The sequence below is a fragment of the Rhipicephalus microplus genome, chromosome 1 (assembly GCF_043290135.1).
Source record: "Rhipicephalus microplus isolate Deutch F79 chromosome 1, USDA_Rmic, whole genome shotgun sequence".
In the NCBI taxonomy this organism is placed as follows: Eukaryota; Metazoa; Arthropoda; class Arachnida; order Ixodida; family Ixodidae; genus Rhipicephalus; species Rhipicephalus microplus.
Genome location: NC_134700.1, coordinates 236815113 through 236834404, shown reverse-complemented (window position 1 = coordinate 236834404; position 19292 = coordinate 236815113). Strand labels below are relative to the sequence as shown.

Sequence of the window (19292 nt, the reverse complement as noted above, 5' to 3'; positions counted from 1 at the left end):
GAGGTATGCACCGACAACAGTGACAATAAGACCCTTTTTCTTCACTGTTAAGCATATATATTGGTTATGGTTGTCAGGTGGTACAGGCCGAAGAATGTAGGTCAGGTCACGTCGAATAAACAGCAGGACCTTGCTGTTTCCACTATAACAAGCCGACATAAAAGATTCGTATCCGGACAGTCTGATAGCGTTCGATAAATTTGGCTCGCAGATAACGATGATGGGAAACATATTGGTGGAAACGAACCGACGGAAATCTGCAATGCGTGATTTCAGTCCCCGTGCATTCCACTGAAAAATTGTTGCTTTTTTGACCTCTTCCATGAAAGACAGTGGCTGGTGGGCGATTATCTACTCAAGAGCCGCCAGTACTGGACGTAAGTGTGTGTCAAAGTTAGGGGCGAAAATTACAATATCATCGAGGTAACACTAGCAGATCTTCCATTTACGTCCATGCAGAATGTTGTCCATCATTCGTTCGAACGTTGCAGGCGCGTTGCAAAGTCCGAAGGGCATGGAGGTGAACTTATATAAGCTGTCTGGCGTGACAAAAGTGGTTTTGGGGCAAACGGTCTCTGCCATAGGCAGCTGCAAGTAGCCTGACCGCAAGTCTAACGAGGAAAATAACTCGGCACCCTGTAAACTGTCCAAAGCATCGTCAATGCGCGGTAGTGGATAGACATCCTTCAGCGTGATCTTGTTCAATCGCCGGAAATCGACACAGAAATGAATAGAACCGTCTTTCTTTTTGACGAGGACCACCGGAGACAGCCATGGGCTCTGTGAAGGTCGAATGACGCCTCTGCGAAGCATGTCGTCTACTTGGTCAGCAATGACGCGGTGTTCTGTAGCGGACACGCGATATGGTCGTTGTCGCAGCGGTGAGTGGGACCCAATGTCGATGTGGTGTTCTACTGCTAAGGCACGGCCAAGAGATGTTTGTTCAACGTCGAAAGAATGGCGGTTGCACTCACGAATGGTGGGGAGTTGTGAACCCCGCGAAGATGTCAAATCTTCAGCGATGAATGGTTGAAGCATGTTTGCCGACGTTGAGTAAGCCGTGGAGACGACAGCCAGTTCACAGACGGATGTAGAATGCACCTCATTGGGGACGGAGAATTCTGGTAGAACTGGCCATCTCGACTTGGTCGAGGCACTCATGGCATAGTCGGGCTAAAGGTGATCACTAATTATTATAAATTGGCATTGTGGTTAAGCCTTCTACAAGGTCGAGAGCAGCAAAAGGCAGTGGGAGGGCTCTTCGGGCGACGAATATTGGAGATGGTGTGAAGAAGACCATGCCGTCGAGTATGGTGCTGCATGAAACTGGTACGAATGCAAAAGAGCATGAAGGGATGTAGGTGTCGCCGTTAACGACAAGTGTAACGGTAGACTGGTTGTCGATGGACGCTCGGTCATCCAGTGAGCAAACTTTCGCCTCAGCTCGAGCACAGCCGATTACGGTGTTATGACGCGATAAAAAGTCCCATCCCAAGATAATGGTATGGGAGCACAATGAAAGAACGATGAACTCTATCATGTACAGAACGTCCTGAATTTTTTATATGGGCTGTACAGACTGCGGATGGTTGAACAGGTTGAGCAATGGCTGTGCGAAGCGATAATCCGGAGAAAGGCGTCATAACCTTACGAATTGAGCGGCAAAATCCAGCATCCATAACAGAAACAGCTACACCAGTGTCTACAAGAGCGACAGTAGCGATATTTTCAACGAACACATCAGTAACATAGGTAGGTGAGGAATGAGGACTTGGGCAAACCAAAACCTGTGCAGTTATTCTCTCAGGAACTGCGTCGTCTATTCTTCCTCCTCATTAGACACGGGCCGTCGACGCATAGAAGAAGGGGAGTGGCGGCATGGAGAGGGCGAGCGAATACGTCCCGACCGAGGGCGGTGGTCGTCCTGTTAGCAGGCAGGCATTGAAGTAGAGAAACTGTAATGCGTGTTGGATTCAAGCGGGAAAAAAGACTCACGGTGGTTTTCATCGTTTATATGCGTCCGGTGGTGGCAATGCCTTGCGACGTGTCCGGATTGTCGCCATACGTGACATATCAGGCGATTGTAGAGGGTGCGCCACGGGTTGGTGGTTGTTTCATTTTTGGGCAGACGCCATTGTGCGTAAGCTGGTCTACTTTCAAGCCCATCCGCACCCAGTCTGCAAGACACTATCCCGTAGATGTTCCAGGAAGCAGTCGGGTCTCAAAGAAAGCTTCGCGAGACGAGACTTTTGTTGAACGGGCTCGAACAGCGGGGGGGGAGGTGGGACGGCGCCATAGTGGCGGGTCTCATTAAGTCAACCTCTCGACTCAGCTATTGTCATCTACGTGAGGCCATCGCAAAGCACCGTCAGTCCGGAAGCTTGCGAAGACGTCAAAGGAGCCGTTCTCAGGGATCAAGCGTTTGGACTGCCTGAAGCTGAAAGCAGCATGGACCGCTGCTGACGTTTGGGTGAGCGGCCATCTCCCCGGAGGAGCTCCACCTTCCCTCTCCAGACTCTACCTCGTCGCCCTGCGACACCTTCAAGGTGGGGGCCGGGTGCGTCTTTGTGTGATGGGCTCCTGTTACCATTAGACCATTTCGCTTAGCCGAGTGGTGCAATATGTGCACCCTTTCTGGTGGGTGGACCCCATAGACTTCGTTACCTGATTAGTGGCAAGAGTGGTGACCGCCTTCTGCGAACCTCCATGTAAGGAGACGGCGGGCTATAAAAGCCGAAGACAACTTTTTGAATAGGAGCTGAATCATGTGTGTAATCATGAGCTGAATCATGAACTGAATCTGTTGTATATAATGCGGGATCTTCTGGATCTCTGTAGAGTTCATATCTTTCATCTATAATATAAATAAATCTTCGTTTTACCTCTCTTAATGCGTCCCCTCACTGGCGAGATTCGGCTATGCGGACGACGGCGAAAAGCCAGCTACCTTCAAGAAGCCCACCGTTCCGGCCATTGACCTCGAGCCCTTTACAACTGGTGGGAGCGGTGGGATGCCATCATCAACTTCCTACCCTTTACACGGTGTTAGTGGTGGTCCAGTAGAGTGGACGTGGGGGATAGCTCGCGCGAGGCTGGAACGGAGGTGCAGGCACCTTGCGAGTTGGCATGGCTGCAGCCGCGGCGTATGGGAGTGGAGCAGCCACAACATTATGCTCGCGGGCAGCTGGTAAGGCCTCGGCGACCAATCCTTCAATGACGCCGCGGAGGGACGATGGTAAAGTTGGAGTGGGCTCTGGTGTGAAGGGCACCAAGGAAAGCTGTCGTGTGACTTCTTCACGAACAAATGCTGTTATTTCGGCTATTAGCCACGCTTGGCCATGACCATTGGTCACACTAGACAGTGATGCCAAATCGTGCGCTGGAGGACAGTGATGCCAAATCGTGGGTCTCGTCAGAGCTCGCTGCTTCCGCAATTCATTGTACCTTTGGCACAAGCTAATCACGTCATTAACTGTGGTCGGGCTTTTCGCTAAAAGCATTTGAAAAGCGTCGTCGTCAATCCCTTTCAACTAGTGCTTACATTTTTGAACTTCCGTAATTGCGGCGTTCACGCATATGCACAAATTGATGACGTCTGATATGTAACTCGTGGTTTCACCACTTGTGCGCGTGCGTGCAAACGCTGCTCGGCACGAAGTTTTCGGACGGCAAGTAGATCGAAGACTGCTACAATCGAAGTTTCACATCGCAGCCACGTTCGGACGTCTCTCTCATGGTTTCCAAGCCAAAGGCTGGCTACACCCCGCGAGGTAGAACGACACGCGTGTCAACTTGTCCGCGTCCGTCCATCTGTTCAAAGCGCTCACCCGTTCGAAAGTCGAGAGCAAATCTTCAACGTCGTTGTCATCTGTTACGCTGAAGATTGGTGGATCCCGCTCAAGAACACTGCCTGGACAGGTGGCCGGAGAGTGGAAGCGTCTGCTGATCGGCATTCGGTACAGCAGAGGGTAGCCGTCGAGAACGGAGTTCCAGAATCATAACGGGAAGGTATAGCGGATGGTACTTAGCACGGCCCCACCAAATATAAAGGAGATTTATTGAGCGGAAAGGTTGTTCCTAGTAAGGCATTGCACCAGCCGCTGTTCACGAGCTCGAGCTTCTGCGCCGGAGCACTTCCTCTTCTTTACAATACATTCATACACAAGTACCAACATCCAGCGGACATCGCGTGGACTAACTGAGAAGTGGCTACCTACAACAACAACAACTTCTACTACTACTATGACTGCTACTACTACTATTGCTACTACTACTAATTCTACAATTACTTTTACCACTACTTCTACTACCACGACTACTACAATACACACATACATCGCGGACGCACGACCCACGGCTTCAGGAGCTTCGCCCCTAAAACAATATGGACCAGCTCCCCAATGAGAACACTGATGGGATGTGACGCAACAGTGGTGCGCATGGCGTTGACCTGGTTGAAGCGCGCGTCGACACGGGTGCTGGAAGATCAGTTGACCTTGGAGAGAGAAATAAATAAAAAAGGAAGAGGCAGGGAGGTTAACTTAGAAGAACTTATTGGCTACCCTGTACAGGGGTCGGGAAAGAAGGGTCGGAAAGAGGATAAGTTCCAGTGGGCGAGGCGGGTATAATGGTGACCAAACGTGATCCTCATAGTCGGAACTTTGCCCGACGTCAGCGACTCCTTGCAAGTGGCGCAGAATTCGAAGTCGGACAGTCCCGCCGAGGTGGTCTAGTAGCTAAGGTACCCGCAAGTCACGGGATTGAATCCCCGTTGCGGCGGATGCATTTTCTGTGGATGTGAAAGTGCTGTAGGCCAGTGTGCTCTAAATTGTGTGCACGTTAAAGAACCCCAGGTGATCGACATTTCCTGAGCCCTCCGCAGAGGTGTCTCTCGTAGTCATATGCTGGTTTTGGAACGTTAAACACCACATATCTATCAATAATCAAAGAAAAAAATCAAGATGTAGGCCTTCGCACGTGCGGCAATGAAATGATTTTCGAGCACGGAGACTGTTCAGAAGTGTGATTGCTCTATCATGGTGTAACGCTTGGCAGTGACGGCTTCGAGTTTTTTTATACTACAGCAAGTGAAACTCAAAGGCTAGTGATGTGTATCAATTGGGTTTCTCGTGCTAGAATCTTAAGCTGTTGTCTATATTTGTGAGAAAGAGCCTGTTGATGTCACCCCCACTGCACAGCCAGACGTTCGCTCATCGGAGTTTAACCGAGCTGTCACTGCTAAGTTACGTTAGCGCCAAAAAATATCTAGGGCGGCCGTTATAAGGCCCCTTTTATATATGCGATAGATGAACGTGATCAAGGGAACCATATTCAAAGCACCGTAGTGAGAGGTGCCAGAAAATGGCGTAAAATAATAGAGGCTTTTGTTTTAAATTGCCATATTAAGCACATAAGTAAGTTATTGCTCTTGTTTGTACGTACCTTTTCATCTCTCTGCAACCTCTTTTCTCCCCTACATCCCTTCCCCAGTGCAGTGTAGCAAACTAGATGTGCATCTGGTTAACCTCCCTGCCTTTCTTTGCATCTTTATCTCTCTCTTGTTTGTACTTCTTTGTGGCTCAATATAGAATAGCGTGAGTATAATGCAATAATTCTGAGATGGTCAAACTAAAGTCAAAATGTATTTGGCGTTTTACGCTTCCGCAGTGTAGCCAGGACAGATGTCACTACAGGCTTTATGCGCTTCACTGTTGATGCTGAGCTTCCAACTCTGCTTCCAGTGCATTCACAGTTCTCCTTAGTTCAATTATTGCAGCTTGTGTTAAGTCACTGTATTGTCTCGCTTGTGTTTGCTCGACGGCCGTATTCCAATCTTCCATCTTCAACTCTGTGAAAGAAAGTGTAAAATTGAGGGCTCGTAATCGTGTTCTTTTTATACAAAATAATAATCAGAACAAACAGACAATAATGCCAAAAATGTGTAGGGAATGTTACAAGGAGTAATCGTAATGAAAAATGTGAAAATTAAAAGCGGATGAAAAGGTAATTTGCCACTGGCAAGATATGTATTTGCGAGCTTCTTATAACGCATCCGATTTTATACCACTGTGCTACGGTGTCAGTCATCCCTCGACCCACTTCATAAGGTACTTATGTGCTTTTAAACGACGTAGGAGCTTCAGTGAGCATCACTTATTGTCATTACGGCGGTTGCGGGACACTCTTTTTTGCTTCTTTGGTGGCACGTAGTATGCGTGATCCTACTACGAGATGGCAGCTGACCATTAATTCTTCCTTCTCTCATTGTCTCAATGCATGAAGCCTACAAGGACGAGGCATTCGCCATGAATAAAGGTTTAAATTTAGACGTGCCCAGCAGGAAGTTTGGAGCACGGTATGAAAACGAAACCGATTGGTACTAGAGGTTCTTGAGAACACGTGAGCCAAGTAATATAGCGCATCGCACGACCTGAAATACACAAGTAATTTTCAAGGTCAGCTAAATATCGCTTTCTGTTCTTTCGACATATGACGGAAGAATCTAAGAAAAATTACGCCATCTCCCGCTAAACAAAACCATCTGTAGATGCGAAGGAGTCGGCGCTAACGCTTACACTGGCGGCGACATGGACACTGGGGCTCATCGCAGTGTTGCACATGATTGAAACCTGAGGAGCCGCTAAGCACGCAGTGATGGACGGGTGTTTTCTGCTGGAACATCTCAATCACTGCTAATGGGCAGTGAGAGACAGATGACTCTGATTGGACACAGAGACCTGCAGCCCGCTTTTAGTTAAGGCACACTCTGCAAATTTTTTTGGCGAAGCTCCTTAAGCTGTGGGTCGTGCGTCCCTGATGTATGTAGTTGTGTGTGTGTGTAGGTAGCATCTCGTTTAGTTCTAGGAAGGTCGGCTAGATAGCGGTACTTGTATATCATGAATATATGATGGAAAAATGCGAGATGGCGGTACTTGGAGTGCTTTCTAGATAGACGAATGGATGGATGGACGGACGAATGAACGGGAAAACGGACAGACAGACAGACAGACAGACAGACAGACAGACAGACAGACAGACAGACAGACAGACAGACAGACAGACAGACAGACAGACAGACAGACGGATGGACGGACGGACGGACGGACGGACGGACATACGAACAGACGGATGAACGGACGGTTTGATGGAAAGACAGGCAGACTGACGTATGGACGGACAGACGAACGAATGGACGGTAGGACAGACAGACAGACAGACAGACAGACAGACAGACAGACAGACAGACAGACAGACAGACAGACAGACAGACAGACAGACAGACAGACAACCGGCGCGAAATGCGACATGCTGTGTTTAGCGCCGATGCCATAGAGAAACTCTATGCCGATGCGTTACCCATACAACACTGCGTCTCCCTCGTATCGTGACGGAAGGATGCCGGATGCACTGAAACCCGCATGCGTCAAAGCAACGCAGCGCGGCGCACGCCTGCGAGTACATGGCAGGACCGGCGCCTCCATGGCGTGGCAACGCCGGCATGACGCGACGAAATGAACGCCGGCGAGCACGTGCACTACGTCATGTTGAAAAGTATTGGCACCTTGACTGTGGCATGTAGTCATGCTCATGCGTCTTACATGACACGCACCTCATGATTATTACGTTTGCACTAAACACATGCCTTTGTCATCCATTGGCGTCACGTAATACCAAATCGCGTACAAGTGAAGCTAGCGAAACGGCCGCGAGCGCATCATGAGCGTAGCATATAGTCACGTTTTCACATGACATGCATCTTGTGTTTATCAAGTTTGCACCAGTATCGTACCTTCGTCATTCATTCATGTGTTATAATGCAAATTTGTTATAAGTGAAGGAAGCGAAACTGCCGCCAGCGCATCATGAGCGTGGCATGTAGTCATGTTTTTACATGACACGCATATTATGATTATTATGTTTTCACCAGTCACATACCTTCATCATCCATTTACGTTCCGTAATACCAAGTTTGGTATATGTGACGTGAGCGAAATGGCCGCGAGGGCATCATGAACGTGGCATGTAGTCATGTTGTTACATGACACGCATGTCATGATTTTCATGTTAGGGTCTGTTGCTTGCGTTCGCCATGCAATCATGTCATGCCATACAACTTTTGCGGCTTGCCATGTGAACGAACCACCGCAAGAGCTGCAAGACTATTAAATCTAACACATGACATTCATGACATACATCTCATGATTCCCATGTTATGACTAGTCAAATATGTTCTGCATGCGGTCATGTTATCCCATACCAAGTTTGGTATCGATACCATTATCGAAACGGCCAGGAGAGCTTAAAGTCGTCGGAGGCTAGATAGATAGATAGATAGATAGATAGATAGATAGATAGATAGATAGATAGATAGATAGATAGATACACTCAAAGTCGCCTAAGTTCACTAAGAAATGCAATATTGCATTGAACGAGCACCGCGAAACAATCTAGGCCGACTTGGCGCCAACTGAGGGTGTGATTCAATACTCACTGTAGACGGCTAAATAGACAGCTAAATGGACGGCGGCCATCTTAAGTCTCATTCCAATTATCACGTAGCCGACAAAGTAGACTGCTCCGAGAAGACCGCATCGTAGACAAATACAATACAGGCTACTTTGCTGTCTAAACAAGATGGCTACTCTACGAATCGCTCTGATAGACCGGATCTCGCCGAAATGGTGGGCTGCACACAAGAACGCTTCTCCGCGCTCAATGTGAGTAACGTTCATTTTAGGGGCGAAGCTCCTTACACCGGTACCCATTTGTCCCTCGTCGCGGTACGAAATTTGTCTTATACTTTGACCTGCAAGGTGGCGCAGTGGGAGATTTGTCCTGTGCGTTGTTGAACAATAAAAAATTCGCAGCGTGCACGTTAACCAAAAGCCGAATTCTCTTGTCTCTCATTCCCAATTAGCAGCCATTTGCATGTACATTGAGCACAATCTGACAAGAAAAAGTTGTTAGAATATACTCGCTGGGCGTAACCTCCTTGGTTTTAGAAAAGTTTAGCGAGCGTTGGGCCGTAGTGCCATGAATACAGTGAACTAGTGTATACTATGAACTCAAGGTGGTTAAAGGGGGGAAGTAGACACGAAGCACAAGCCTTGAGAAAGTGTACGTGCGCCACCTCTCGTTTAGTCCTTGGAATGTCCGCTGGACGGCGGTGCTTCTATATGCGGAATATATGATGAAAAGATGCGAGATGCTGGTACTTGAAGTGCTGACTAGATGGACGAATAGACACACAGACAGATGCATGGATGGACGTATGGATGGCTGCACGGACGGATGAACACATGGACGAACGCAGGGACGGACGCATGGACGGACGCAGGGACAGATGCATGGACAAACGCAGGGACGGACGCTGGGATGGACGTGCGGACGCACGAACAGACGCACGCGCGGACGGGCGGATGGACGCATGGATGTTCACACAGATGGACGCATTGGCGGGCGGAAGCAAGAACAAATGGACGGACGGATGCTTCGCCCCACTCTCCGTCATTCACCCTTTGGATATGCAGCCAGAAAATACAGCTGTTACGTTTGTTTATTTTGGCTTTCTCTTTCTCGACGCGAGGTGGCGCCTCATCGCGTAAAAGCCACACTGACATGTTCCGATTGTCGGACAGCATGGGCTCGGTGCTGTCATTCAAGCAGTCTGCGTAGACTGTCTACGTGCTGTCTAAAAATTGGAACACAGCCTGAAGCGCTCCTCTTCAGTTTATGTCCAGGCTACGATTTCGTGTTTGGTCACGGTGAGAATGCGGCTGGAGCTAATGCGCATGCGTACTCGTTTTGATCTTTTAGCATAATAATAAATGACACCACCAGTCATTTCCAAGATTACAAGCCAGGAATGCACCAAATACAGACTAAACATGTAGACCAAATTTATTTTGGTCTGCTTGTTAAGTAAAGGTGCTTGTGTATTGTGTTTGAAGCTCAGTAATATGAGTGCAATTTTTGGTCTACATGTTAAGTAAAGGTGCTTGTGTATGTTGTTTGAAGCTCAGTAATATTAGTGCAATTTTTAGAAGAAGTGAGCCAAAATGTGTCATGTTTGCATATTTTTTATTCCAATAGTGCCCTTTGTACGAATATGCGAGTAATTAATATTTATTTTTAGACAATTCAGTATTCAAGCGACAAGATCACCTTAGACGTTTTATTGAACTATCACGTTTTGTGTGAACACGTAAATTGGCGTGATTGCTTGTGTTTTTACAAACTCAGTGTGGTGTGGACACATTTCTAAGCAGTGATGACAAGCTTCTGTGTGATGTGGACGCTCAGTGTTGAAAAACGTGTACTCATTGTGTAAGTGTTGTGCTATGTACATATGTATAGTCTTGTGTATGCTACAAAATGTGCGATGTCGACTTTTGTGCAAGAGAAGAGGAGTAGCCGGCGCCACGCATTGGTATCAAGCTCTCCTTAACAACACCAAACAATATTTCATGAAGTTCAGAAGGCAGCTGCGTGACCAGAAGTCTTTTTTGTTCTCTTCGAAATATTCAAACAGATCACTGTTCTCAATACAGTAAATCAGCACACTTTTTTAAAGACGATAGTTTTTCTTAGGGACCTTCGACGCAAAAATTTTGGTCTGTCTGTCTGTCTGTCTGTCTGTCTGTCTGTCTGTCTCTTTGTACACTCTTAACGGCACCGGGTACTCGAAACGGCCGACCCCATCCGCAGCGCCCACCAATCTTGCTCAAGGTTCAGCGTTCATACTCGCGCAATTGTCAATTAAAAAGAAATTACTGCGCATGCCTGGGGCACCATAACAACGCCTCTATATTCTGCATGTGTGTCGTTTATTATAAAGGCACACATAAGTAACTGTAAGGACCGTAGCACTAATCACGCTGCGGTGACCATGCACAAAAAAGGCGAATGTTTCCAATGCTTTGCAAAGACGAGACGGGGGTGGCACCTACCCGTCGCCTTGGGTTCTACCCTTTATCACTTCTGAGACGGGCGCGCACACCAGTCTTAAAGCCACGCATTTCGTTTTCAGCGCTCATGTCTCACTTGTGACCTGACTTGATGCGCTTGTTCGCCTCCGCTGCACGCTCGAGGCACTCTAACGCAGCACCTCAAGAATACCATTCAGTGATTTTCTTGTGCAGAATATCAAATAAACAGTTTGTTCACTCTCTTCACACGCACGACTAACGTCTTTCGACGACGTTTGCAGATTAACATGCAGATATGGGGCCATTTTTTTAAATGTATTTGAGATGGTCGCCAAACTGGCAGGGACATTAGGCGTGGAATAACCCTCGTAAGAAGGAAAGCGCAACGTTTTAATCAGACCTGAGCGCGAAAAAGCGATAGTGATAAAAGAATATTAGAATGCGAGTTTACTCGAAGACTCTTTCAGTTTGCTACCCTGCACCCGAAAAAAATGCATCAAGAAGTGAAAAGAGAAAAACGAGCTCCTTCATTCACAAATCACGAAGACGAACGTGAACGTGTCTAAAAAATGTTCTCACCATCATTTAGAAAAGATCCGATTTCATCATTCTCCAAAGATGTCGCCAAGCTAAGGCAAAGAACCAGTATAAAGACTTGCATGGTCCTAGTGTAAGCTTAGAGACGGCTTTTGGAGTAGCTGTAGGATGTGGGATACGTGGTGACGATAACGTTTTCCACTGTATTCACGCGGTTCTATTCAGGCAAGTGGAGATTTTAAGGCCTTCTTTCATACTTTTTACTTGCTTTTTTATAACTCAACAGATGCCAGTAACAAATGTGTAGTTTATGTGGTATGTGGTTTTGTCAGCGCATGTGTGACAAAATACTAAAGAATTTTCCTACATAATGCTTTCTTCTTATTATACTCGTACATTGCTAGCCCGTTTCCTGAACAGAACAGCCCAGATTAAAACAGCTGAGGTGTGCGATTTCATGTCATAATACCAAAAACTTGTGGAGGTTTTGATGATAAATGATGATACAAGCAGCCACCAGCCTTTTTGTGCTTTAAAAAATTCTGTATTTCTTCATTCATTCTTTTTACTCTGAAAAGCTATTGCAACATACGTGACATGATTAAGACCTCATAAGCTGCATGAACTGTTGGCTTGGCTGATAACCTTTTGCTTTATAATAGTGACGCATGAACACGTCGGTTGTGACACGCTTTACGAATGCGGACGCAGAATGTTTCTGGGCCTTACAAAATAGCTGTCTCAGCAACAACCACCTGCGTGGCAACTGTGACGCTATCAGTCAAGGTTGTTACGCAGAGTCGCTGGAATTCATACTTTCCGTTCTGTATTGCTCGAAAAGTTGTTCATATGCAATCGTCACACAGTGCTCGGTCACGTCCTTGAGCAGCATAATAATTTCATTATTATTTGGTCAATACGTTAGAAACTTGAAATAACTCGAGCTTCGTCTTGAAGAGCAGAACGGGAGTGCCTAGTCGGGCTCCGTGCGCATCGTCTTTTAAGATGTTGACACGCTCACTTTCTTGGGTACTCACTGGTCCCTTTTTGAAAAGTTGGTGCAGAAAAAGAGAGCTGTCACTTAGATGGGAGTCATAGAACTTTCGCAAAGCGCGTTTCAAATGCCTTTCGTAAGAAAGGCGCCACCCTATACGCCATACGTATTGCGCGTTTCCTGTTCGGCGTCGTCCTGGCGGGTTCCCCTCTCAGCCAGAGACGGGTTTTCTTGAGTGTCTTGTATTACTTGTACTATCATAATACGTTTTATAAAGTGTGGTAAAATTAGAACATTTCTTCTAATTACACTGTTAAAAGTTACTCAAAAAGGTAGACGGGTGCGTTGTTAGAGAACGTGGTTTAAAACCATAGCAATGGCATTGATGCATAGTTAAGCTTGCAATGGTATTACAATACCTTGTCATGGTATTGCAACCATGTTACAACGCGATTCTCCAGCTTCCGCCTTCAATGTTACAATGAATATTTTTTTCTTACCACCTGATCCAACTCAGTCATCCAAGTTATTGTAATTGAAATTTATCCTGTGTCAAAACGTCTTTTTTTTGTGCAATTCTTCCAATGCTTTCAACATAGATATTTCGATCTAAAGCATTTACTTGTGCGGACTATTGTACTTCGTTCGTCCGATTCAATCAGAATAAATACGCGCTTACGATGAAAGTACGTGATGAAACTTAATAAGCCATTCAAGATTTCATATCCTCATTACAAAGCCGCTGTTTCATTGCGACAGCCTAGCACACCAGCGTCATTTTTATTTTTCAGTTTGGGCCCAGATTGAAATTGTATTCTACAATGAGGTGCTCCTTCGGACACACGTTGGCGAAAACACGTGACGTGTACAATTTACACTACATTTTTATCAGAGCAAGAAAGGATCACAACAGTTTTTGTTCACTACAGTTGTTGATCACAGCAGGATCTTATTCAGTTTATTACACTGCATGTAGCATATATAATAATTGCATAACTAAGGCGTCCATTGCCGCACGCAAATGCTGGTGCTTTTTCGAATCTGTGCTTCCATAGAATAAATATATTTCCCAGCACACATCACTTCTTTTAGAAATTAGGCAGAGAATCACTTCTTCTAACGTAGATGCCTTATTGCAAACTTGAATGGCTGATCCCGCATTCAATGATGTCGGCACACAACGTGTAACTCTAGTTTTATTATTACACATTGGCTTTTTCTCTAATGAGTGCCAAAAATTATTGCAATTACAGTCGTTTGGTGCTTTTTGTTCTTGATTTTATTTTAATCACAGCTAGAACTGAAGCACTGACAAGATCTGAAACCTATTCACGAAGCACAAGGCCACAATCCAAGAACTACGAGATCCCGTCAAGACTTAGGATGGACAGTCTGAAACGCGTGAAATTTGCATGGCATAGTTTCAAAGCAATCAGTATTGCATTCCAAGAAAGAAAATGAAGTAATGTGTTTTTGTGTGAGTTTCGGTATATAAAGTTGATGATTGCGTAACTACTTATCTAACTATCCTGCCACCAGTCAGCTGCCGTACTTGTATAAAACGAATCAAACATTTGGCTCGCAATACATGCATTGTTAGTTTTTTTGGTTGTATTTGTTGTGAGCGCTGCAAAAAAAAAAAACTCTTCACAATGGCACAATGGTCTGGAAACGTCACATGTCGAACTATTGTAGAACATGGTAGTGTATGCAGCAATATTATTTTCTGCAGCAATACGCAGCACAATAAAATATATAATAAATAGTTGTGCACTCTAGAAGCCTGCAGGAATGTGCTCACTAGTTTCAGGCGGTGAACAAACAGGTGTACACAATGTGTACACCATGACTGAAGGGGTTAATGTCCACGCATTTTAAGATCGCTAATTTCTATTCACCCTATTTATGCTGTGTGTTACTTGTGACGCACCACGTGAGCTGAATCACCATTAAAAAGTAATTTTTGAAATGGAAAGAAGTAGCTTGCAAGTGTGACTGACATGTGCATATGAGAGGACATTTGTTCTCTGAATATAGCGTAAGGAATCAGACGCAGAGTGAACGTGAATTTGAGCATGCGACATTTGGGGCCAAGTAAACGCAAACAAATAGCATAATGAAAGTAAACTAAGCGGCCAAGGAGAAATATGGAGCCACGTACGCACAAACGAATCGCGCAGTCTAATGCCGCAGAAGTATGGGGCCACATGAGAAGTACGGTGCCATATAAAAAGACACTTTGGCAAATATGTGGGTTGTAGGGTCGTATGAAAAATTCAGGCCATACATACACAAACCAATTTCTTAATGAGTGAAAAATATAGAACCGAAGCTAGAACTAGTGACCACGTATAACAAATACCATTGCTTGTGATTAATATGGGGCCACATGAAAGCTACGGGGCCACATGTGCAGTAACACAGTAATGAATGCGAAGCATGTGAGGTTTCATGAAACACATGGGGCCACATACAGACAAAGCCATTGCTTAATGTAATACAAATGTGGGGCCACATGAGAAAGGTGGAGCCACGTTTACACAAACGCATTGCTTAATGCAAGATAAGTACAGCAAGCGGCCGTAATAGTTTTATGCCCAGAGTTTTCTGTTGGGATGACGTTCAGAGTGATGCCCGTCATGTGGCTCGTAACAGTGAACGCCAGAGATAAAGCAAAAATTTAGGCATGGTTGCCTTTGAGCTTCACAGGTGTTTAATAGAAAAGTCGGACATCCTTATTGAAAGGCACGTACCACATAAAAATGTTTACGGTGAGGAATCAGCTGCGAAAGGAAGTCCTTCTACTCGAAGATAGGATAACAGTCGCTCTAGGGCAGACGAATTCCTTAGTTAAAGCCTAAAACGGTAAAATGAATTTCCGAAAATCCGCAAGCCTCCTGCTCGCGTGATATTGTCTCCTCTTCGGTCTGTGTCCTTCTGCGGATACTTCTTGATGGTGTGCTGAGTTCAATCTTCCCTAATTTTATCACCAACGTTTTCGCTAAGTTTAGGGGAACACCCGGACACCAATTTTGGCCCAGACCATCCCAATTTTCTCTCTTTCCAACGAACGTTTCCCCTTCACTCGCTAAGCCTCGAGTAGGCTTAACACAACCATAGACCCTTACACTGGCACGTCCCGCCGCTGTGCCGTCATCATGCCAGAAGCCATGGTTTATGGAGAAACGATCACTGAAGAGGAAGCCAGCGTGCCTGGCTGGATCGACGCAATCTGATGTCGACCAAAGTCTTCAACTACTTCCACCGGTAAGCCAGCCAGCGCCCGAATTAGCGCCCTGCGAACGGAAGCTATGACGAGGGTTGCAGCCGCCAGCCTACTTCTCCCGCTTCCAACGGATTACTACCATGTCATCGTCCACCCCGAAGGTGGCCTGGATGTACGTAGGTGCATCAAGCTTAAGTTCTTGCAAGGTCTACTACTCGCTGCACGACTCCCGCAATGGCGGCAGAGGAAGATATCGTTTGCACTAACGACTCTCGGAATATATTTGTGATCAGCACGCCGAACTTACAAACAGCCGAAGCGTACGCCAAAGTACGAGAAATTATTCTTATGAAGTGAGCACATTCAGTATCCGCTTACGTAGCAGCGTCTGGCACCACCAGCCGAGGCGTAGTCCGAGGGGGTCGACGCGGACCTTCCAGACTCAGAGCTACAACGCCTCTTCATAACATCACACAACCCCACTTTAATGGGGCTACGATGAATCAAGGATATAATCTCCATTATCCTTCTATTCGATGGACTTAAAATCCCCAACTATGTGCGCTGCGGCACGCTCCGGCTGCGTTGTACGCTCTACAAGCGACAGGCCGCAACCACGGCCGCGTCGGACTTCGACAAGACGTCTGCCCTGGCCCATCTGAAAATGTCTGTGAACACTGCGGTATCAAACCCACCGGACCTGATATTAGTGTGTGACACCCAAGTGCGCGTTGTGTGGCCAGGCCCACATTATGGGTGACCACACATGCCCAAATCACTATTAACTCACGTCGTTCGACGTCGACGCCGAGGCAGACCCCGGCGTAACAACAACCAACAGACCCAAGGAGGCTCGGCCACGCAACAGCCGACGCCCGAGCAACCAGTCCCGACTCCACCGACGAAGCACCTGCCTACCACCACCAAGAACCCGACTGCAACGCCTACTTGGGCCGATAGAGTCGCCAGTAAAGGTGAGACTCGCGGTTTTGCGTGGTCGGGTAAGTTGCCACAGCATGAAAACGATCATATTCGTGAGCTCGAACGCGAGCTAGCGTTCCTACGCAAAGAAAACGAAGAATTCAAAGCATCATTATTAGAAACATGCAGCAGCCGAGGGAACGTGCTGTCGAGACGCCGACGACCGCCGCTCCGGCCGTTGAACCCGCTTCCACTAACTCGTCGAACGCTAATCACGCTGCGAAGCATCGCGCAGCCGAGGACCCCCCCCGGAGGAGCCCATTACTATGTCTAATTTCATGGAGGCACTTGCCCGCCTCAGCGCAGACATTGCAGCAGACCGCGTGGCCGATATGACCCCACACACCCTCCAGCTCACCGAACTTCACGCGTGGTTACTAATACTAGAAGAACAGCATGTGGTGGTTCGTGCGACAACCCCTATGCAGTATCTTGGCTAACACAAGCAATCATGTAATTAGGCAGAGGAATTACTATATCTTTCCAAAACGGAAGGCAGCCTTGCAACAATTCGTTCAATTTAGTGCCAATCGGCTTGCCGTAATTATATTACAAGAAACGCTAACCGCCGAGCCTGTTTTGCGTACCTATTGCACCGAAGCGCACCATCGAGTAGGGACGCGAGGGATAGCGACGCTCATCTCCAAAAAGTACGCATATGTTCGCCATAAGGTTTGCGCCGATCTCAAAGACAAACACATTATGATAGAGGTAATTCCAAACTTAATGCTTAAACAGTCAGTCTTTATGCTCAACGTATTTAGTACATCCAAAAACAAACAAACTACATTTTAGGGCCTCTTTCAGCGAGCGAGAAAAATTGCAGGAGATCATATGTTGATAATCGTGTGAGACTTTATTGTCACGCATCCCGACTTTGGGTACCCCGGCTCTACCCGTAAGGGCAATGTCCTGGTAGCGCAAATGCACACACATAGACTCGCTCTCTTAACCGATCCCACTTCCGCTACACGGGTAGGTAACTCGGTTACGCGTGATAGCACCCCGGACCTCACTATGGTTAGGCACGCGGGACAATCCACGTGAACTAACCTGGGTGAGAATCTGGGAAGTGGCCATTATATTATACAGACGATCGTAAACGTATCTACACACATAATGCGGCAGTTTCGCATAACAGACTCGGATCTTTTCGAGAGCTCAGGAAACGCGACGACACCCAGTACGAAACCCTATCAGAACTCCTTGCACAATTAAAAGAGAACGTTGCAAATTCGACTAAAGACGTTGAAACCGAACTGGAGGTCGAGTGCATAGATTGCCGGCTAGTTCACCTAGTCGAAGCTAAGAAATCACTACATGCTAAATGGCGCACGCAAAAGATCAATAGCAACCTTCGTAAACAACCTTCGCAACCTTCGCAACCTTATTCGTCATATCAAAGAACATTGTCGTAACCTAGAGCGTCTGCAATGGGACGAAGTGTGTAACTCGGTTGATGGTCAAATGCGAAATGAGGCCAAATGGAACCTGTTGAAACAGGTGACAAACCGACGAAAGCGTCTCAACGATTCACGATAGACAGACTAATACGCAAACTCATAGTCTTGGAAAAGACCGACACTCAAATCACCGACGAGCTAGCTACGCGCTACCTATGTACCAAACCCAGCTCCCCATCCGATTACTCGCCTGCCCCGAATGATACGGAGGAGGGTCCATTCACATACCCCTTCACTTGGGCCGAAGTTTCGGCCGTCATCTCCGAACTCAACCGCCGCTCAGCCCCGGGCCCGGATGGCATAAAGAATAAGCTTCTCAAGACTTTTTCCGAGGAGGACAAAAAAGTTCTCCCCGAGCACATTAACCGAATGTGGGAGATTGGCAACCTTCCACCTCAATGGCGCGAGGCAACCGTCATACTTATCCCTAAGCTGGGTAAACCATTAGCGCTAGGCTCACTTCGTCACATCTCAATCACGTTCTGCATGGGTAAGGTGGCCGAACACGTAATACTCAAGGGAGTCACAAAATCCGTTGAGGAGCACAAGATTCTACTGATAAACCAAATTGGCTTTCGTCCGTTCCTGTCCACGCAAGATGCAATGCTGATGCTCAACTACGAGCTCATGGATAAGTTCACCAGAGGCACTGGAGCCATTCTAGCACTCGACCTCGAGAGGGAATTCGACCACGTCAAGCACTCTCATATCCTCGACTCGATTCACAAAGCAGGATTGGGTACGCGTTTCAACAACTATGTTAGCTTGTTCCTGCGTGACAGGATGGCTACAATCCAGCTCAGCTCGATGGGCTCGAAGAAATTCAACCTAGGACCGAAGGACACACCTAAGGGGCCGTGATATCTCCGTTCCTGTTCAACCTCTTTATGCGCGCTTTGTCGCAACAACTCTCACGGATCGACGGCATCAGTCATGTCTTCTACGCACACGACATCACCGTCTGGTGTACGAACGGCAGTGGCGGCCATATCGAGGAGCGACTGAAAGACGCGGTAAACATGATACAAATGTTTCTATGCCAGGCTGCTCTTTCGCTCTCAGCAGAGAAATCAGAATCACTTCTATACCACCGAAATACAAGGCCCGTGGAGACACATGTGCGGGGATCAACTTCCTGACGGCGGACGGTACACCCATCCCCA

General features: G+C 46.9%; 1 long non-coding RNA gene across 1 annotated transcript; it reads right to left on the bottom strand.

Moving 5' to 3' along the window:
- Positions 1–5623: 5623 nt before the first annotated feature.
- Positions 5624–11685, bottom strand: LOC142769393 (uncharacterized). Its single transcript, XR_012885823.1, has 2 exons — positions 11508–11685; positions 5624–5848 (listed from the first exon to the last, which is right to left on the bottom strand). It is a non-coding gene; the product is annotated as an uncharacterized LOC142769393 (long non-coding RNA).
- Positions 11686–19292: the final 7607 nt, after the last annotated feature.